This window comes from Lithobates pipiens, unplaced genomic scaffold, assembly GCF_037356315.1.
Source record: "Lithobates pipiens isolate NorthernLeopardFrog02 unplaced genomic scaffold, aLitPip1_a1.2 Scaffold_1, whole genome shotgun sequence".
Classification (NCBI taxonomy): domain Eukaryota; kingdom Metazoa; phylum Chordata; class Amphibia; order Anura; family Ranidae; genus Lithobates; species Lithobates pipiens.
Window position 1 is genome coordinate 148,263,227 of NW_027507685.1, and position 23,193 is coordinate 148,286,419.

At 42.2% G+C, this 23,193-nt stretch overlaps 1 long non-coding RNA gene across 1 annotated transcript in view; it reads left to right on the top strand.

Annotated features, from left to right (window-relative positions):
* LOC143975857 (uncharacterized) overlaps positions 1 to 21,917 on the top strand; it is a 38,445-nt gene extending 16,528 nt beyond the window's left edge. Inside the window, exons 2-4 of the long non-coding RNA XR_013272429.1 lie at positions 1,406 to 1,480; positions 10,724 to 10,783; positions 17,018 to 21,917. This is a non-coding gene — a long non-coding RNA (uncharacterized LOC143975857). The remainder of the gene's footprint in view (positions 1 to 1,405; positions 1,481 to 10,723; positions 10,784 to 17,017) is intronic.
* Positions 21,918 to 23,193: the final 1,276 nt, after the last annotated feature.

Consider the following 23,193-nt stretch of genomic DNA (forward strand, 5'->3'; position numbering starts at 1 on the left):
ATCTGTTGCAGCTCTGTATAGAAACCAATCAGCTGCCAGTTTTTTTTGTCAAAGCTTAATTGAACAAGCTGAAGTTAGAAGCTGATTACTAGGATTGCACCAATACTACTGATATCGGTGCCAATAACGAGCATTTGCACAAGTATCAGTGCTCATGCAAATGCTTCGATGCTCGATCTGATACCGGTTATATCGGGTCAGGCATTCTCAGCATAGTGGGGGGGTCGGGCAGCCTCACAGGTGATCGGTGTCGGTGGTGGGGGGTTACAAGCACAAATCTCCCCGTGTAGATTTCAATAAAGCAGCTCATAGACGCTTCTCCTCCTCTCCCTCCCGTGGCTGTCAGCTGCTTTACTGAAAGCTACACAGGAAGATCGGTGCTTTTATTCCCCCCACTGCCGCACCGATTGTCCCCTGTGTCCTCCTCTGGTGACCCCCGGCTTCCCGTGTGCTTCTCTCTCTCTCCGGGTCCTCCTCCGGTCCCCCCTGTTCCCGGCCCTTCAGGATGGAGTTTACCGGCTCCTTCCTTTTCTGAATGCACTCCCGATATCTCACCAAAGCCTTCCCAACAGGCCTGATAAAATAAAAAATAAAATAAAAAAAAGAATTGTAATAAATACAGTATTTAAAAGGTTAAATTGTAAAAATAATAAAATTAAAGTTATGCGCGACTCCACAAAAAAATATATATAATATATATTTTTTAATTGTAAAAAGATTATAAAAAATAAAGTTGTAAAAAAATAAAATTGTAAAAAAACTACTGACACAGTCCACGCCTCATCAGTGCCACCTATTAGTGCCCATCAGTGCTGTATTTTAGTGCCGCCTCAGTGTCCATCAATGCCACCCATCAGTGCCACTGTCACATGACATAAAAAAATAATAATCATCATAATCGGTATGGGCGAGTACTTGAAAAAAGTATCGGTACTTGTACTCGATCTTAAAGTGGTATTGGTGCAACCCTACTGATTTGCCATGCACAGCTGCATTAGATTTTGGACTCTCCAGTTTTAGTAAATCAGCCCATGTCTCAGGACAGCGTCACTCTAAAAAAAACACATGAATACTGAATGGTAAGAGCTCCCTAGTATAATCACGATTGGTGATATTACCTGTATTGCAAAAGGAAAAAAACTACACAGAAAATTGATGAACCAATCACATATCTGGAGGGGGATCCATAAACAAGCAATGCACAGAACAGCCCTACTGTTGCTCTAGTTACAATAAATTCAGTTCAGAAAATCATCAGCATCTATAGATTCACATTAAAAGGTGTTTTATGAAAATTACAAAATGACTGTGCAGTAATTAGAAATGTTACATTCATTACGTTAAACAAAACTGGCATAGGTCTTCATTAATGACTTACCATATTTTACATTGTAATGTCTTCCAGCTCAACAAGAAAACTCACCTAAAACATAGATGTGATCTGTCAAGCCTTAACTGGACTTGTGAGCAATAGGAAATGGTAAGGCTCCATCATTACCCTTGCATGGCTGGTTGGCAGTTTTCAAGATACTCATCAGGAGAAAATGCAGAGGTAGAAAATTCTCATTTGCTACCCCACTGCTGTGAGTACGTCACTCAGAATTAATGAAAACAGATATAGACAGACATTTAGAAAATATTACACATTTCAGTTAACCACCTCAACATTTGACACTTTACCCCCTTTCTACCAAAGCCATTTTTCAGATTTGGTGGTAATCATCACTGGGTTTTTTATTTTTTTGCTATATAAACAAACAAAAAAAAGACTGAACATTTTGGGGGAAAAAACCCCAACAATTTTCTTTGTGTTATCAAATTTTGCAAATACTCTTTTCTTCACAAATTCAGGCCAAATGTTATTTAGTCTATGTGAAAGTTATAGACTAGTCTACAAATTATTGTATATGTATTTGAAATTGATCAGTCTACCTCATTTCTTGAAACCCTAAAATGCCAGCACAGTACAAATACCACCAAATGACCCTTTTTTGGAAAGTACACAGTCCAAGTTATTTGGACTGTATTTATGCAAGACACATTGTGACAAAAACATTTATAACCTTGAAAAAACAAAAATTTTTTGGGGAAAAATTAATTAAATAAAACGTTTTTTCAGAAATTATACCACAAAGCACATTCTGCTATGTCTCCTGGGTATGGGGGTACCACATGTGAGACTTTTTTTGCAGCCTAGATGCATAAAGGGGCCCAAAATCCAAGGAGAACGTTTGGGTGTTCCAGAGGTATAAATGAGACATCTAATTTCCTGACTAACGATCACAATTTTGGAGGCCCTGGAGGACCAGGACAGTGGAAATGCCCACAAAATTTTCATATTTTGGAAAGCAAACACTCTAAGATAGATATATATATATATATACACACACACACACACACACACACACTTTTGTTTTTTTAAAGTAACTTTATTAAGTACAGGAATAAAGTTACAACAGAGCGAACCTCACTCACATTATGTCCAAATACAGTGAAAATAAAAACAAACGAAAATGAAACTATACCAGAAAAGTGTCCATACGACACCTTTAACAAGCAAAACGGATAGATGTATAAAACTCTGTTACAGCCAAAATCAGTACATAGCCGAGTGATTCTGTGATTACACAGTAATAGCTCCAAAAACAACGTGTAAAAAAAAGCAAACGGGCGATATCGGAAAAGCCGTGGGTTAGTTTCCCATAAATCCTGAGAATAAGATATTTCTAACACACAGCAGGTATTCTTAGAATTACACTCCTAAAACGCATTCTTCTACTCTTCCCAAGTATCGGTATACCACATGTATGAACCTTTTTCACAGCCTAACCACAGAGGAGCCCAAAATCCAAGGAGCACCTTTAGGCATTGCATGGGCATAAATTGCACATCTAATTTCCTGACTACCCATCATATTTGAATGCATTAGGGTGAAAAACCTTGAGATGCTACAACTCCTTTAAATGCCTTTTATAACATCTTTTAAATATCTTCTGTTTTTGGATGGTGCTTCCCTAATGAAAAATATCTATTTTTTGTTTTATGCGCTAGATCAGCTTTCAAGCATGAATTAAAAAGTGATATTTTACCTATAAAAACGCATCCTGGTGAGACAAGTCATTCAATGGTTTCTTATATTTCTTGGACACTCCAACATTGAGATGTCTCTACCATAATTTCCAACTCAGTTCTTGTCCATTGTTTTGGGTGTCTCTATCCACCTTTGTATGTTCCACATTCCCCCCAGTTAAATTCTCTGTGATATAAAATGAAAGATAGAAAGAAAATTTCAGGTGATTTAACTTTCAATCATCTGAAATATCCGTTTTGAGTGAACTGGCCCAACAGACTTAATGACATGCTCATTTATTGTAAAGTTTTGTTCCTAGGTAGGTATATTCCCATGGGTACAGACAAACAATTCTCAAAGTTGAGACAACATGGGGTAAAAGTCAATGAAGATATGGCATCACAGCAGACAAAAAGACGATCTTTTGCATTAAAGAATTCCATATTCCTTTCCGTGAGCATCTGAAAAACATGGATTTATAATGTGACAAACAAACTTAAACAGTACATAAACTGAAAATGAAACATGGAAATGCACGCATTAAAGCAGAGTTCCAGGCAAAAATTAAACTCCGTTGCAATCAAAAAAACACCTTTTGCCATGTTTTCTTCAGGAATTCCATCCCATGTCACTTCTGCGGTTTTAACGTGCCCTCCTCCTTCCCCGAGTTACCTTCTGTGACCAATGTGTGTCCCAGAAGATGACGGGACCATTCAAAAAGCGGCGAATGACTCACGCGTACACAGTAGGAAACCGACTGTGAAGCCTTAAGGTTTCACTGTCAGTTTCCCTTACTTGCATTGCTGGCGTCTACACCCGAAGCCGATGGATGGGCTTGGGGTGCCAACATCAGCTACAGTATTTGTAGCTGTTGACTTCTAATTTATTTCCCCAGGCTTGAATGTTTAAAAATGATTGCAATGTCTAATTTTTTTTCCTATAAAAATAACAAACGAGTTATACTTACCTGCTCTGTTGAAGTGGATTTGCACAGAGCAGTCTGGATCCTCCTCTTCTCGGGTCCTTCTGTGATCCTGTCCACTCCCTCCTGTTGAGTGCCCCCACAGCAAGCAGCTTGGTTTGGGAGCCGGGAGAGCTTTGTGAGGAGGGGGACCTGTGTAAGTTCACCTTACACATACACTTTAACTCTCAAAAGTTGCATGAAAGTTGTACCTGAATGTTTTACATGCAACAGTAGGTCCGGCTTTGCAGAGGGACAACAATTCACATCCAAGTCGCACCCAGTTGCATCAAAGTTCCACCCCAGAGTTGCCCAACTTGTGAATGGAGCGGGCTGGAATGTATTTTAAGCAAAAAGCTCTCATTTAATTTTTATGTTTTTTTAGTTTTGAATAGTGTGGGAAAGGGTTAGAATTACTGTCAGGTTTTTTTACTGCTATCCAAGGTTCTGTTAGAGAGATTTCCCCCAACTACCTTCTAGAACTGCACGATTCTGGCTAAAATGAGAATCACAATTCTCGCGGCATAACATCATCTTTCACATTAAAACAAAAAATATATATAAAAAATTGTGCTAACTTTAATGTTTCTTTTTTTATTATTATTATTTATTGAACTGTATTTTTTCGCAAACAATTGCATTTAAAAGACAGCTGGGCAAACACAGTGTGACATAATATATATCCCAAGTAATTTTCTAGCAAAAAATATTTTTTTTAACTTAGGCCCCTTTCACACTAACGTCCCGTTCAGGCCCGCCTGTCAGTTTTTCAGGCGGACCTGAACGGGTGCTCCATAGAGCTCTATGGAGCGTCGGATGTCAGCGGTGACATGTCCGCTGACATCCGACCCTCTCCGATCCGAAAAAGTGTGACGGAGGAAAAAGCTATTTTTCCATCCGTCTGCGGATCGGATCGGATGACGACGGGCACTGCGGTCCGTCGTCATCCGATCTCCCATAGGGGAGAGCGGCGCTGTGACAGGTCCGTCCCTGCACAGTGTGCGGAGACAGACCTGTCATCTCCCTGCTCAGCGGGGATCGGCGGAGTGATCCCCGCTGAGCAAACGGACATCCACGGGGCGGATCAGAACTGATCCGCCCCGTGTGAAAGGACCCTTACGGTAAGAAAGAAGTGTCAGAAAAAGATTTAGACTTTAAGTGGTTGAAAGCTTGGCAGACTGCCCAGATTATTTGTTTACACAAGTTCTATCACTTTGATCTAAGAAGTAAGTTAGTTGGCAGTTTCAAGTTCTAAACTTGGCAGATTGCCCGGGATGCTTTCTTTTGACAGCTGAGTGAGCAGATAATCTCTCCACTTGTTTATATGAAAGAATCGCCTACCCTCAGTGGGAGAGATCATCAGGGCAGTGACTAGAGATTGCGGTTTTTTAACAATTAATCGTGCAGCTCTACTACCTTTCACTGTTGGTGGTATCTGCAGGAGTGTAAATAAATTAACTTTTAGATGTGTATCTTATGACAGTGCACACAGATATGATAATTAGTAGTGACATAAACACACACATACAGGTTGAACTTGATTGACTGGTGTCTTCACTCAACCTTACAAACTATGTAACATGCGGCTTTCATTACTCATTCCCCAAAGCCGACAACCTCACAGGACTGGGGCTTGTAGTAGTCAGTGGTATGTCAAAAATAAGAAACGTAACACATTTAATACTTACCTTCGAACGAATTCCCCACAGCGCCACCCGATCACCACTGAGGGGGCTGACATGTTGCGTGGGCTCCGGTGCTGTGAGGTGCCAGAGCCGCAATGACAGCCCTCGGTTCCGGCATCATATGCCACACCTTCAAAGTACACGCAGGGTGAATATTTCTTGAACAGTACACATTTAGGAGATATTGATTTTACCTACAGGTAAGCCTTATTATAGGCTTACTTATAGATAAAAATAAAGAAGGGTACACAACTGTTTTTCTATATGGACACACAAATCTCAATCCCTCTACTTAGTGTATCATCACAGCGCTCAAATTACCCCCACCCTACACAACTGTTTTAACAACTCCACATGCAGCCGATTACTATTATGCGTAGAATTTTACCCAGTGGTGAAACTGCATTGATATCTGCAGGCTATATTGGAGGCCTCACTTAGGGAATGAGGTGCAGCGTTGCTTTGTAAAGAATACCCAAACAGGTGCAATGGAAAAAAAAAAAAAGCATTTTTGTTTGAACATGATTGGATGGTGGAAATTAGCAGAGCTTCAAAAAGCTCGCAGGGAAAATGAGACATATGGATACCACCATTCTTGACATCCAAACAAAGCCAACAATGGCATTTTTAGAATGATAGTTGTACTTTATGCACAGATAAAAATCTTGTATCTACAGGCATAAGAGATGCAGCAATCTCAGGGAGGGAAAGATCGATTAGACATAGCTGACAACCTAATCCGATCAGTATTCCCAAAGCTACATATCAGTAAATCGAGTGGTGGGTGGGGCTCAATATTTTGGGTGGGGTGGCAAACTCACACCCCCCACCCTTGCAGGAGATGGATGGGGGGGGGGATACACACCATGCACCGTGCTCAGTAGGGATGAGCCGAACACCCCACCGGTTCAGTTCGCAGCAGAACATGCGAACGTGCAAAAAGTCTGTTCGAAAACGCACACACCTATAAAGTCTATGGGACACGAATGTGAAAAATCAAGTGTTCATTTTAAAGGCTTTTATGCAAGTCATTGCCATAAAGTGTTTGGGGGCCGGGTCCTGCCCCAGGGGACATGTGTCAATGCAAACAATGAAAAAAAAAATCCAAGTTTTTGGGAGCAGTGATTTTAAGAATGCTTAAAGTAAAACAATAAAAATTAAATATTCCTTGGGGGGAGTCTATAGTATGCCTGTAAATTGGCGCAGTTTTCCCATGTTTAGAATAATACCACAGCAAAATTACATTTCTAAAAGGAAAATAAGTCATTTACCACTGCTTGCGGCTATAATGTATTGTCAGGTCCTGGCACTATATACTCTGAACACAAGCATCTATACTATACAACCTGCCCTATATACTCCATCTGACTTTTTCTGTCAGACATTCCGCTCGTGTGTACCTTGCCTAAATAAAATATGCTTAACCAGTTCCCGACCAGCGCACACTGATGTACGTCGGAAGAATGGCACGGGCAGGCATATTGGCATACAGGTACGTCCATTTTCATATGCCGCCCTGCCATCGTGTGCACGCTTACGTGCCGGTTGAGACCCCCTGTGGGTCCCACGACTCGATCGCCGCGGGGATACCCGCGATAGTCTCACGGGGTGGCTGAGCAGGGAGATGCCGTTGTAAACAGCATCTCCCCGTTCTGCCTAGCAACAAGTGTAGCTGATCTTTGCACTATGTGATTGGAGCAGAGATCAGTGTTCACTAACACAAAGCCCAGCCCCCCACAGTTAGTAACACAACCCTAGGAATACTGAAACCCCTACACTGCCACCCCCTGGTTAACCCCTTCACTGCCAGTGTCATTTACACAGGAATTGCTGCATTTGTATAGCACTGATTGCTGTATAAATGACAATGGTCCCAAAAATGTCAGATGTGTCCGCCATAATGTCGCAGTCACAATAAAATAAAATAAAAAGAACTTTTTTTTTTTAAATGCCATAAAACTCCCCTATTTTGTAAATGCTATAACTTTTGCGCAAACCAATCAATCGCTTATTGCGATTTTTTTTTTTTTTACCGAAAATATGTATCAGCCTAAACTGAGGGAAAAAAATGTTCTTTTTATATATATTTTTGGGGGATATTTATTATTATAGCAAAATGTAAAAAATGTGTTTTTTTTCAAAACTGTCGCTTGGGAGCCACGTCGCACGACCGCGCAATTGTCAGTTAAAGGGGCGCAGTGCCAAATCGCAAAAAGTGGTCTGGTCTTAAGCCAGCAAAATGGTCCGGTCTGAAAGGAGAGAGAGGGGGAGAGAGAGAGAGAGAGGGAGAGAGGGAGAGAGGGAGAGAGGGAGAGAGGGAGAGAGGGAGAGAGAGAGAGAGAGAGATTTTATAATATAATACACACACATACATATTCAACCTTGGCCAACACACTGCATTATTTAGAATTTTTCTTGCCCCAAAAGTCAGTGTGTGTTATTGAAAATCAGTAGAGTACAGCACCAGGTAAAAACCTAAAAATCAATCACAGTATAACAATGATAAGAAAACATTAAAAATTTGCAAATAAACACAATAATAATGAATTAAATAAAATAAAAATACATTGTAAGTTTTAGAAGAATAATGCCAATTAACCTCCCTGGTGGTATGATTATTTCAGTTTTTTGGTGCTGAAAGCGCTACCATTAGTTTGCATGGAAATTTGGCATTTTATATTGTAGGCCTGTAATTCTTAGGAATAACTCACTTAAATCTGTCCAAACAAGAGTCTAGTAGACATCCTGGGCAGGGGCGGTCCATCTATAGGGGCGCCTGGGCACCACCCCCCCCTCCCCCCTCCAGGCAGTCAAAAAAAAAAAAGTCCTTAGGTGCACTGTGTTCGAACGCCGGACACAGTGCACCTATGGGAAGCACCATGTCTATGCAAATACGAGATTGCAGACGTGGCACTTCATTTGCGGGCGTTTAGCCTGCCTTGCGGCGCTTTGTGAAGCGCCAAGTAGCTTCCGCCCGTTCGTAGTATATATAACTATGGCCGGGCGGTTTGATTGACATCTGAGATGATGTCACTTCCTGTTTTCTCTCTCCAATTGCGCCCAGGAAAGAGGAACCAAAAAGTATTAGGAGACATCGCTGGAGAGGACAACACACTGCAAGGTAAGTAAAGGGGGGTTTCATGTGAGGCTGCTGCAACTTGGTGCTGACACATGCTGCTGAAACTTGGCGCTGACACATGCTGCATTTGGTGGGACTCTGCTGGGAACACCTGATGGCAAGCGACGTGGCTAGTGACACGCTCATGACTCCCACTGATTCTGCATTATGGTAAGTTGAATGATTTAATTTTATATTACAATGTTATAATAGAAATAATGCACTTCAATCATCCTGACACCATAACAACCATAGTGCCGGGATGATTAAAGTGCTAACACCAGGTTTTTAAAATATCTTTATCTACTGATTGTTAAACTTTCTAGAATACACATATTTCTATTGTTGTGTAGGATCTGTCCCTGCTGTTCCTCCATCCCTCGTTCATCTCAGACACTAACCACACCACCTTAGAGCCACGCCCACTATTTCACTGAAACCACACCCATTTTCACCAAGTGGGAGGGGTCAAAAAGGAAGGACGGGGTCTGGCGCCCCCCCATCCTAAAACTTCACCAGCCACCACTGATCCCGGGTATGATAAAGTTAGAAAAATGAAATCATAAATTAATAGCTATAAAATTATAACAAATATAATAAAAATTATTCAATAATGTAATCAAATACAATGAAATTTGCTCAGTTGCAGAATTGTCGCTGTGTTTGATGACGGATTTCCCCACAAATCACTATCACTTAGTTTTGCGAGTGATTCTAAGTTATTAATCGCCGTTTTCTAAAACCACTTTTGATGTAAACGAACAGTTTTGGTTGCTATGGACAATCTCCAGTTTCCAGGCAGAAAGAACAGTATTTATAATATAAAACTGCATGCAAGACACTGGGACAGACCACTAGGGAAAAAAGTATTGTGAAATAAATTGATACAGCAATGTAATCTGTTAGAGTGTACTGTATGTGTGTTGTGTGTTTTTCACATTTTGAATTTGGCGCTGTTCTCCATCCCAGCTCTCGCAGGGAACAGAGCTCATCTCCATGATAGATCGAGCGGAGGACGGCTCTCACAGTGCGGGGAGACATCGCAGGATCCTGGGGACAAGGTAAGTAACCTCTTCCTGGATCCTGCGATGCCATCCCGAGTGTGGCTCTGGGTTACCGCTTTTGGTACTGAAAATCCACCCGAGCCCCACTCGGGAATACCACTGGGGGGGGGTGGGGGTAAATAAATTACATAAAAAAATAGGTTTATTTAGTAAAGGCACATAGGCTATTCATGTTGCAAGGGAACTTTGACTTAGCTTAGTGAATGAAGTGAAGCTCTGCTGTCTTCCATCATCCAATCTATGTGCAAACAAAAATACCGTTTTGAATTTTCCATGCAAATGATTGGGTATCAGTTGCAAAATGAATCTTCACCGCATTCACTAAGGTAAGGGAAATTTCCCTTGCAAAGTGAACAGCCTCATTTCCTTTAGTAAATCAATGACACCACCAGTATATTCCGATTGCCTCCTGGGCGATCAGGAAGGATATCTTTGCTCTGCTGGAGCAAATTGGACCATGCTTTATTTAGGGTTTTTTGCCTTCCTCTAGATGAGCTGGTTTGTTGAACTAGATAGACTTGGTGACATAGTTGGTCACGTTGAAAAAAAGTCACCAGGGTGTAATGGGTATTTTCCAGGAGTTTTTTTGACAGCCCTGCAGTCAGACCTTCCCTTTCAGTTTCTGGAAGGAGATTATATAAGCCTTTAAGGCACAACATTTCTATGACTACAGAGTTAGACACATCTAAACCTAAGATGTATATGGATCTGAGGGAGACTGTTTGGGTTGTTTATTTGTTTTACCTTTCAATATACATGACAGAAATTAATATGGATGGAAAAGGTGACCATGTGTTTATTTTTTGGGTCTTCGTGTATTTTCAGTTTTTATATCTCTGGAATGAGGTCTATACAAAGATCTAAATCAGGAACAAAATGGCAAAGGTAAGACCATCTTGGAAAAGGGCAAGTTCCAGGCTGCCTAGGTGGGGGGGAGGGGGGTCACCTTTCTAAAAGGCGTTAATGTTGGAATTATTATTGCTGAAAGTTCCACTACACATGCCCATAGATGCATAATGAGATAGAGATTTGTAACTGAATGTGCTAGTGCCCTATGGTATGGCTTTTGCCATGAATAATCTTAACAAGCAGCATGTATTGCAATGAGATAACTTTAACCACTTAAGGACCGGAAGAATTTCCCCCTTACCCATTTAAGCCCCGGACCATTTTGCTGACTTAAGACCAGAGCACTTTTTGGCATTCGGCACTTTGTTACAATGATTTTGAAAAAAAAAAGCATTATTTTTTACTATAATAAATATCCCCAAAAAAATATATAAAATTTTTTTTTTCCCCCTCAGCTTAGGCCGATACTTATTCTTCTACATATTTTGGTAAAAAAAAAAAAAAAGCAATAAGCGATTGATTGGTTGCTGCAAAAGTTAGTGTTTACAAAATAGGGGATAGTTTTATGGCATTTTTTTTTTTTTTTACTACTAATGGCGGCGATCAGCGATTTTTATTGTGACTGCGACATTATGGCGGACACATCGCACATTTTTCAAATTTTTTTGGGACCATTGTCATTTATACAGCAATCAGTGCTATACAAATGCACTGACTCCTGTGTAAATGACACTGGCAGTGAAGGGGTTAACCAGGAGGTGCCAGTGTAGGGGTTAAGTGTGTCCTAGGGGCGTGTTTATAACTGGGGGCGTCGCTGTGATTTACAGAACACCGATCTCTGCTCCAATCACAGGGAGTGCCATTCTGCCGACATACATCGCCGTGCGTCGGTCGGGAAGAGGTTAATGACCAGGTAATTTTTTGCGATACCGCACTGCGTCGCTTTAACTGACAATTGTGCGGTCTTGCAACGCTGTACCCAAACAAAATGAAAAGTAAATAGATGTGGCACTTACTCAATATCCTAAAGTGCAATGCAATATCCTCAGGTGATAACCACATATGCAAAAAAAATATAATGGTAAAATCATCTAAAACCAAATCAATAAAGTGCAAAAAAATTTCAGGGCCAAAAATAATTATAAGTAGTGTCACCAATCACAGTGCAAAATAATATAAAATAAAATCTTTTTTGATAGTACAATGGTATGCAAATAAATTCAAAGTTAATTTGGCACTATAGCCGAATGACAGCTACAGAGTGGACCTACTTTGCTCGAGTGGCTTGCATGGGGCCTGCAGGGCACGCACGGCACTCTGATCAGCGAGTCTAAGCCCTTGTACACACGGTCAGACATTCCGACAACCAAATCCATCGGATTTTGTCCGACGGATTTTGTCCGAAACTGTTGCATACACACGGTCGGACAAAGTTGTGGGAAAATCCGACGTGATGACGTTATTTCGTTACGATGGGACTACGTTCAGGCTAGTAGCCAATAGCTTTGGTGTAGGAATTTGATCTGAGCATGCGTGGCACTTTGTCCGATCGGAATTCTCTACACATGATCGGTGTATGTCCGATCGGAGCATTTTGTCGGAAAATTTTAACAACAAGTTGGAAAACTTGGTCCGTTTGATACTCCGACGGAAACAGTCCGATGGAGACCACACACAGTCGGAATATCCGACAAAGCGGTCCAATCGGACACATTCCGTCCGAATCTCCGACCGTGTGTACAAGGGCTTATGCCGCGTACACACTGGCGGATTGTATGGCGTACTTAGTCCGTCGAAACACATTTCAGCGGACAATCCGCTCGTGTGTGGGCTTCAGCTGACTTTTTCAGCGTGCAGTCCGGAGTACTAAGAATTTCGTTTTTTTCGAAATTCTGTCCGTCGTACTTTGGTTTCAGCGGACAATACGGTCGTCAGTATGCTAGTTCGACGGACTAAGAATGGCGCATGCCCAGAAAGGATTTACACGGTGGAAGGGTGCTTTGCTGTGTCTTGAACTTCCTATTTCTAGTCCCGTCGTACGTGCTGTACACGTCATTGCGCAAGCTTTCGACGGACTGTTTGTGTATCCGTGTGTGGTCAAGTCCGTTCAGTGGAAACTACGACGGACTGTCCGTCGGATTGTATGACGGACTAAGTACGCCATACAATCCGCTCGTGTGTACGTGGCATTAGACTTATATAGAAAAAATACTTGGTTCACACCTATGCAGTTTGTCTTTGATCCGTTTCTGCAGTGTTTTACGTTTTGCACACGTGTTTTTCCCACACATTTTTTTTTAACATGTTTTGCGTTTTTCTTTAATCTGCCCAACAAACTGGGCAAAAAAAAAAAAGGTAAAAAAACGCTTTTCTGCAGCATCTCCACTGAAGCCTATTGAACCAAAATAGCCCTGTTTTGCAGTTAGAAAAGTCCCTGACCCTTTCCAAAAATGCAGTGGCTGAAAAAATTATAGATGTGAATGTGTCCCATAGGAAACCATGTTACATGGACTGTAATGCGTTTCTGCAAAAAGCCCCAAAAAAATAAATAAATAAAAAATAAAAATAAAAACCCACACACATAGGTGTGAACCAGGTATTTCCCAGGAGTTTCTGCCAACCCTGCAGACCTTCAGTTTCTAGGAGGAGATATAAAGCAGTTCACAGACTATATAAATGCTGGGTTCACACTTATGCAAATTGGATGTGGTTTCTCTGCATCCAGTTCGTATGACCGGAGACTGACTGGCTCTAAATAGAGCCGGTTCATGCTACTCTGGGGCGGACGCAGTTCACACTGCAAAAAGGTCCTGTGCGTTCTTGGCTTTGTTTCAGGTCCAAGTTCAGCTCTGATTTACATCTGAAATGGACAATGGAGACGCACTGGATCCCCTGCTGCAAGCCGTGGCCACAGCATATGTGAACCCGGCCCAAGTCTTCAATATGGGTTATTTCTGTGAGGGATACCTTTGGCTAAAGTTTTAGACACAGCTAAACCAAAGATGTGTATGGATCTGAGGGAGTTTATTTGGGTTGTTTTTCCCTTTTAATATACTTGATGACTATGAATATGGATGGAAATAAACATTGCATTTTTTGGGCTATTTTTAGTTTTTATATCTCTGGAATGAGGTCTATATAAAGCTTCCGGGCTTCTTTCATCCTTCTAAAAGGCATTCATTTGATACTAAATCGAGTAATATGAAAATATTTCATCTTCCCCCCCACAGTGCCCACAGCTTATAAATCTTTTTACATTAAAATACTGCCGCTATATACCTTTTTGGCTGATCTGTATACCACGGTCACATGATAAACTGCAGGGTCTGCCTGAGTGCTGAGTGATCAGGTAGGAGTAGATGACCACTATAGCCTGTGTCCTCTTGCTGTTATGGCAGGCGAATCAAGATGTGACATTTCACTCACTGTGTTCTTTTTAGTTACTGGGCATGGAGGAGGAGGGAGGGACTGGGACTGTCATTTAGGATCTGTATACACGCCCACATGTGTGATGTCAATATCATGTGACCTGGCTAGCTCTGATCAACAAGGAGATGTTCTCTCCAGCAATAGACACCAAACTGAGCATGTGCAGCTTTACTATGGTGACTGTATATTATCTGGCCTTGCCTAGAGAGATCCTGCAGGAGGATCTGTGCATATAGGATCAAAGAGCCTTTTTACACAATGCAGAGGATTAACCCCTTAAGTTCCACAGCAAGTATAACAAGCATGCTATTCTGCATATACAGACTGATTTTACTATTGTGGGTTTAATAAAACCTTGATGCAGGAAAAAATATTGCTAAAAAGTTCCACCACACATACCCATAGATACTTAAGATAGAGCAGTGGTCTCTAAACTGTGGCCTTGGGGCTGAATGTGGCTTTCTGCTTGGCTTTAGCGGATCTGCCATTATTCCACCAACTGCACCAATGATGGGGCACCATTCCCCCTACTGACGACATCATTAATGGGGCACTATTTCTCCCATTAGAACCAATAATGGGGCACTGGTGCCAGGGCATTTTCTACACCCACTCACCACAGTCCGGCCCCCCTAAAGTTTGAAGGACAGTAAATTGGCCCTTTATTTAAAAAGTTTGGAGACCCCTGAGATAGAGCGTCATAACTGAATATTGCAGTGCCTCATGATGAAGCTACTCGGCAGCTTTATTAACTTAGGCACGTGAACCATTGTTGGCCAGCAGTATGTATTGCACCCTTATCCTTAATTGTGTTCCATGCAACCCCCTCACACAAACACACACACACACACACACGTGTTTACCCCTTTCACATACGTGATCAGTGAGCATTCCCCTATAGTGGCAGTGAAAAAGACCCGTTTTACAAGATAGCCAGGTTTCTAGAAGCCCTCCTATACATTAGTGCTCAGGTAGTTGAAAAATAACTATTAAAGTGGTTCTAAAGTCTTTTTTTTACCTTAACCCATTCCCTGTCACGTTTTCCAGATGATTGACAGAGGGAGGGGAAAGAGCCGATTTCGCTTTCTGCGCTGATTCAAAAAGCCTAAGGCCTCTAAATCTAGGCTAAATGAGCATACAAAGCAGTTATAAACCTGTAGGTCATGAACGGATGAATACTGCTAGGATAGCGTATGCAGAAAACAAAGCGTCCCTTGCAAAATGATAGGAAAACAGTAGGAAAGAAGAAAGAAGCAGGATGGCTTCCTTGGGGGTGGGGGGCTGGGCTATGATTGTACAATCTGCACTGATTAGCACATTTCCAGCCATAAAAGGGTTTCTGTTACATTGCTGAAAATGGAAAATCCCATTACCTCCTTTATTTTGTTTGACTGCAACAACAAGTGAGGGATGTAAAACTTTCAAAATTCCCTTTTTTTTTCTTCCTTCAGTCTCTGAACATGTTAAGGTATAAAGTCAAATATAAAATATAGTCCTTTCTCTGGGTTTGCGTTTGCAGTGGAGTCACTAGGGTTGGTGTCACCTGGTGCGGTAAAACATGGTGTCACCCCACCCCCCCCCAGACTAAGCAGGCTAGTGCGTCGGTGTGGCTCTCCCCCCTCAACCTGGCACAATGCATCAAACAGGGAAGTGTATTTAAACACTAAAAAAAGGGGGGGTAGTGGGACTTTATATGAAACACCGACCAGCAAAAGAGTATTAGGATGAAGCAAGGAATTTTAAACAAGCTGGATCAAACATACATATTGCTGATAAAAATGAAACCTGGTAATACACATATGATGTTTGAACCATTAAAGTCATCATACACATATCATAATGAAAGTAATATACATTAGACGGAAATGAACAATGAAATTAATGATAGTTTCTCATGATATATACATATAAAATTCCCAGGTTTATCTCACAGAAATAGATATAAACCAATATTGAAATCATATAGCCTGCTGGACCTATAGCCTCACTGGACCCTAAAGGACAAATTTGCATAATCACTTAAAAAATAAATGATAATTGATAGACACAACAACCAGTAGCTCAACGCGTTTCGTGGTTTTGAGTACCACTCATCAGGAGCAAGCACATGTAATATTAACATTTGATATGGCACTGGTGTGGTGGCAGGGCCCTGTAAGCCGCCTGGGAGGAGGCTCCCAACTGGGAGCTGAAGCGGAGACCTTGTGGGCTTGGAGGGGAACGATGCTCAGGGTAGGCACGGCAGACGAGGAAGTTCTAGCAAAAGAAATAGGGAAGTGTGACTAAGAAAAATTGGTCATGAAAGGGGTAAAACCTTTGGGAGGTCAAGTGGTTTATACAGTACTGTACATGTCAAACTTATTTACTTGAAAATAATGCCCTTCATATGACCCACCTCTGAGCAAATCAGTAATTAATGTGCAGACCTCAGACAGAGCATTCTATCACTTCATCACTTCTATCACTTCATGCCAAACTAGTTTTTTTAGTATACACTATACAATTGTAACAGACCTGGGAGACCTTTGGGCACAAAGAGAAAAGTAATGCGGCCCACATAATGTCCCCTCACCCTCCTCTCAAGCCCTGTTCCGAGCTACATTCCTGTCTGAATAATGTGTCTGGGTTTCAGTTGGACTGAAACCCAGACACAATTCAAAACCCAGACTGTGCGGGTGAATGCCGGACAGGTGGCAACCCTACACCAAACTACTGTGTATACGTGGGGCCAAGGATATGAATGGAGTAGTCATCTCTCTATGGTAGTTCTTAAGACTTGCTTAGATATCAATTGAGGACATACCAGCCATAGTAATCTATTGAAACATTTTTTTCCCACAGGTGTGAATTTACTCCATAAATTGATTGCTAAGAACATGGAAAATTTTTGTATCCCCTTCACCTGCTGGATTATGGACACATTACAGCAGAATTAAGACAACATATGCTCAGACAATGAATATCTGACGACATGGCTTTAAAAATGTGGAGACCAAGCCTGGACCTTCACCTCTAGACAGGAGGCTGTTAGAAAATTTTATGCACAGGAAATGGGAATAGAAATTAAATAAGTTCACCATTCATGTCCAGAGTACATTTGTATGCATTTAAAAAAAAAAATGCATTAAACTGCATAACCATCACATTTACAGGTACCTCGTATTTCGACATGATGTTGAGGCCCAACTGGGAACACAAGCCCTAAAGATACTGATCTCTCTTCTTCAATGTATCCCAATTGCAATGGCCAGCCCTAAACAAGTGATGCATCTGTAGAATTCTCTCTAACAACAGACCCTTTTCCCTTTGACAAAGCCTGGGCAAAGTGTATTGGAGTCTTTCCATCCTCAACCAAAAAGGACTTTAAAGTGGAACAGGACTCTCTCAATCAGCATTGGTTATTTTATCCATATGCTGCTAGCATTAGTAAATAGGTAGAAAAGTATATCATATTTACTTGTTTTAAAAAAAAAAAAAAAAGTTTGTTTAACCACTTTCAGACCGCACCATTTTGCTGGCTTAAGACCAGACCACTTTTTGCGATTCGGCACTGCGTCGCTTTAACTGACAATTGCGCGGTCATGCGACGTGGCTCCCAAACAAAATTGGCGTCCTTTTTTTCCCACAAATAGAGCTTTCTTTTGGTGGCATTTGATCACCCCTGCGGTTTTTAATTTTTTGCGCTATAAACAAATAGAGCGACAATTTTGAAAAAAAACGCATTATTTATTATTTTGTTATAATAAATATTCCCCCAAAAATATATAAAAAAAAATTTTTTTCCCTCAAGCGATTGATTGGTTTGCGCAAAAGTTATAGCATTTACAAAATAGGGGATAGTTGTATGCCATTTTTATACTTTTTTTTTTTTTACTAGTAATGGCAGCAATAGGGTCGCTGGTTAAAATCCTGACCACGACACCATCGGCCTGGAGTTTGCATGTTCTCCCTGTGCCTGCGTGGGTTTCCTCTGGGTACTCCGGTTTCCTCCCACACTCCAAAGACATGCTGGTAGGTTCATTAGACCTTGTCTAAAAAAATAAAATAAAAAAAAAATAAAAAAAATTGGCCGCAGATGGACTCTGGTGGCAAGAAAGCGCCCTGAGGCAATTTAGTTTGCATAGGTAGCGCTATACAAGTCACTCACTCACTATACAGCAATCAATGCTATACAAATGCATTGATTCCTGTGTAAATGACACTGGCAGTAAAGGAGTTAACCAGGGGGTGGCAGTGTAGGGGTTAGGTGTTCCTAGGGGGCGTGTTTCTAACTGTGGGGGGCTGGGCTTTGTGTTAGTGAACACTGATCTTTGCTCCAATCACATGGAGCAGAGATCAGCATCACTTATTGCTAGGCAGAACGGGGAAATGCTGTTTACAATGACATCTCCCCATTCAGCTGCCCCGTGAGATGATCGTGGGTGCCGGACTCACAGGGGTCCCGACCGGCGCGCTCGCGATGGCAGGGCGGCATTTAAAAATGGACGTACCTGTATGCCAATATGCTTGCCCGTGCCATTCTGTCGACATACATTGACGTGCGCCGGTCGGGAACTGGTTAAAGGGGTTGTAAAGCTTTGTTTATTATTTTCTAAATAGGTTCCTTTAAGCTAGTGCATTGTTGGTTCACTTACCTTTTCCTTCAATTTCCCTTCTAAAAGTTTTTTTTCTTTACTGAGGAGAAGCAGGAAGTGAGAAATTCAGACAAAGAAAAAAAACATTTAGAAGGGAAATTGAAGGAAAAGGTAAGTGAACCAACAATGCACTAGCTTAAAGAGGAAGTAAACCCTGATGAGTTTACTTCCTCTTTCATTCCCTGCAAAGGTAAAGCATAATGGACTACTATGCATCGTATAGTAGTCCATTATGTGTCACTTACCTGACACAGGAGCCAGCGATGTCACCGCTGTCCCCTGTAGTCCGGCACATCCATCTTCTCGGTGGGTCTCGCTGCTCCGCGGCTGTCATTCGGCGAAGCCGCAATGACGTCACTCCCACGCATGCGCACGGGAGCCGCCACGCACGGCATATCGCCGTTGGCGGCGTGCTCAGTGCGCCTGCGCGCCACTATCTACGGCGCATGTGCCGTAGACAGCGGTGCTTGTCTTTCGGCAAATATCTCCTAAACCGTGTAGGTTTAGGAGATATTTCTTGGACCTACAGGTAAGGCTTACCTGTAGGTCAAAGTGTGTTCTAAGGGTTTACAACCACTTTAAAGGAACCCATTTAGAAAATAAAAAAACAAACCTTTACAACCCCTTTAAGTTGCTTTCTGGTTTCCAAGTCTAGCCAAATGATGTCATACATCCCAGGATTCTTCAAGAGGGTAGGAGGGATTTTCTCAGCCAAGCACACCTTTCTGCATGCATGTATGCATGAACTAAGGGCAGATGGATTCCAGGAAGTAAATGCTACATAAATCACCTGCCTTTACTCAAGATGGCCATGGACAGAAATGCTAGGCAGTATTTTACTGAGTGCTTTCTTGGCAAAATAAGGCCCGGAGACACGGATGGATGGGTTTGCTTGCTTTGAATATTAAAAATGTCTTTTGGTCTTGTGTTCAAATATCACCTTACTGGCAACACGTACACTCGCTATTGATACAGACTCTGGGCTCTAATCTGCCTTACTTCCCATAATGATACCTTCCTTTTATATCCTGTGTCATATAATGAGTAAACATCAAAAAAAAAAAAAATATGTGAATGACTACTGCTTTTTTTATGCCAGAAAGGCAATGTTACTAAAATGGAAGCATCCAACAACTCAAGATATAAAACACTTTCAATCATTTCTTTACAAAAATTTTACGTTAATACAAATGACTATTAGCTGGTCATGCATGTTTCAAAAATTTGGAAGCCATGTTTAACCACTACAGATCCGCGCTATTGCCAAATGACGGCATCAGCGCGGACCTACATTTCCGGGACTACGTCTATTGACGTCGTCCCGGATAAGAGCGGCCTGCGCGCCCCCTGAGGGGCGCGCGCGGCGCGCTCTGTGATCGGCGAGTCCGTGAGACTCGCCTGATCACCGATCCGTGCAAGGGGTCGATCCCGACCCCTTATCACGTGATCAGCTGTCAGCCAATGACAGCTGATCATGTGATAGAACGGAGCCGGTAATCGGCTATTATTCCTCCTCGCGCTGACAGCGCGAGGAGAGAAAAAAAAAGCCGATCACCGGCGGCCGTGATCGGGACATCAGTCCCGATCACGGCCAGCAATACAGCTGCCCACCTGCCCCCTGCCAGTGCCCACCTGCCCACCGCCGTGCCATCCTGAATAAAAGTAAGTGCCCCCCATCAGTGCCCCCCATCAGTGCCCATAGTGCCCACAGTGCCACCTACAGTGCCACCCACAATGCCACCCACAGTGCCATCCAGCAGTGCCACCAACAGTGCCACCCACAGTGCCCACAATCTGCCTCAAAGGTGCTGCGACCCAGTGCCGCCCATCAGTGCCCAGCAGTGCCGCCCATCAGTGCCCAGCAGTGCCACCTATCAGAGCCACCTATCAGTGCCCATCAGTCCCATCTATCAGTGGTACCTATCAGTGCCCATCCGTGCCACCCATCCGTGCCACTTATCCGTGCCACCCATCCATGCCATCTTATCTGTGCCCATCTTTGCCCATCAGTGCCGCCTTATCTGTGCCCATCGGTGCCGCCTTATCTGTGCCTATTAGTGCCGCCTTAACTATGCCTATCAGTGCCCACCAGTGCAGCCCATCAGTGCCCACCAATGCAGCCCATCAGTGCCCACCAATGCAGCCATCAGTGCCGCCTAATCAGCGCACTTCAATGAAGGAGAAAAATGACCTGTTTGCAAAATTTTATAACAAACTATTAAAACATGATTTTTTTTTTTTTTTTTTTTTGCATCTTTTTTTGTTTGTTTAGCAAAAAATAAAACTCCGAGCTGTAACTAAATACCACCAAAGAAAGCTCTATTTGTGGGAAAAAAATGATAAAAATTTCATTTGGGTACAGTGTTGTATGCCCGCGCAATTGTCATTCAAAGTGCATCAGCGCTGAAAGCTGAAAATTGGTCTGGGACTGAGGGGGGTTTAAGTGCCCAGTAAGCAAGTGGTTAATAACAGTTCCGATCCCAGTACATCCATCCATGGCTGGTTGGTTGAAAACTTATACTGGGATCAGAACTGTTATTAAACATGGCTTCCAAATTTTTGAACCATGCATGACCAGCTAATATAAAGTCATTTGTTTTTAGGTATTTGTATTTTTACTAGAAGTGCAAATGTATTTATAATACATAGTTTTTTCAATTTTTTTTGGGAGGGGGGCAGGCAGAGAACACTGTGTGAACGTGAAGGCATGTGAAATGAACAGGTCCACAGGGAAGTTTGTTGGGTCAATGTCCAACTTTCAACCAGGCCTGGTTTGTTTTGTACTGAAAATATTCATACATTTAAAACACCTTAAAGAAATAAAATTTTGCCCTCTTCTACAAGGCCGCATATTCCAAAAGGGGTGCATTTTGTAAATATGACAACGTTTGGGAGGATGGCTGTCCTCCACTTCCATTATTTTGGATTGAGTATAACTATTTGTAGTGGTTCCTAGAGCAAGCATTGCTAGATTCTTCTATCCAGTTTCATGCTCCTGTATACTGGCATGCTCAGCTATTGGTGGGACTAACCTGACTTATTTTGTTATAAGCCCACCTTTTATGCATGTGCCATCTTTCCTATGCAATAAACAACTTTTTCACTGAGGATGGGGTTCGCAACAATGTTTTTATTCTTATTGCACTGTTCTCAGTGAAGATTGCACTTTACTGGTCACAGGTTTCTTTATTATTGTGCTGTATTTCCCTTCCATACGGCGGGTATTGTTTTGGTTTTCAAATTTCTGTCCTCAATTTGTATTTTGTTAGTTTGTATTGTTACTTTTCATGCAATGATGAAAACCTTCAATAAAAAAAGAATGTAACGAAAAAATAATGTAATAGCCTGTGTGCACGAATTCATGAGATAATTATAGGTTCTGCCACTGCTGATCTCCCCAAAAAATGCTAGTTGCCTGGCTGCTCTACTGACTCTTTAGCTTCTATACTTTCTAAGTCACTGACATTGAACAAGTATGTAGATCAAGAAAGTCCAAGTGAAGTCCAGATTTCTTTTCCGTCAATATTTTGATAAAATAATTTACAGATGAGGATCAGTATGACATACAGACAACTGTCTTTTTAGAAAAAAAGATGCCAGCAGTGGCATCTTTATTGTTTTTCTCATGATAGATCAGCCGATCTGCAGTGCATTTTTAGGAGAACTTGTCCCAGGTTATCTTAAAACACCACCTCTGTCAGTATTCAGTGGAACCTACGTTTGCTGTGCTTCTCCTCTGCTTTATTCCCCCAGATGAGCCCTTGAAAATAGCTGGTGCTTGCGACTATGAGGGACCATGTGACCTTAATCTAATGTAGCACCCTGTAGCGTGCTAGAGTAAGTGTTTTATTAGGGTAGGAAAAACATTCAGGTTTAGCTGGCAGCCAAGCCAGTATTTTAATCTGGGTCGGGTGAGTGATCCAGGGAGGGCTGGTATGACTCATCGGGCAGCACCTATGGTACCTCCCCCTACTCCTGGAACCTTCTGGAAACTTACAGAAGAAAGGGAGGGAGGTTAGGAGGAGCTGCCTGGAGTATTCATGAGGGCCCTGACCAATCCCTAACAGATGGGTTGGCAGGGGGTGGGCTCCCTCAAATACTCTGGTTCAACCCAGCTGGGCAGGAAAGTTTGGGTGGAAGTTGGAGATGGAGTGCTAGGAGGCTGTTGGTGAAGCCTTGATGGTAACTCCCTAGTCTGGGGGGGTGGTTACCTTGGGTGCAGAAGGGATCCTCTACAACCCACGAGGGATCCTGTCCAGTGCCATGGGAGCAGGTGTGATGACAGCGAGAGCCAGAGAGCATGTCCGGGAGATCTCCAAAAGGAGAAGACAGCCAGGTAGCCTGGTGAGTGTCAGTCTGGGAGGAATGTGGAGGCTTAGCCAA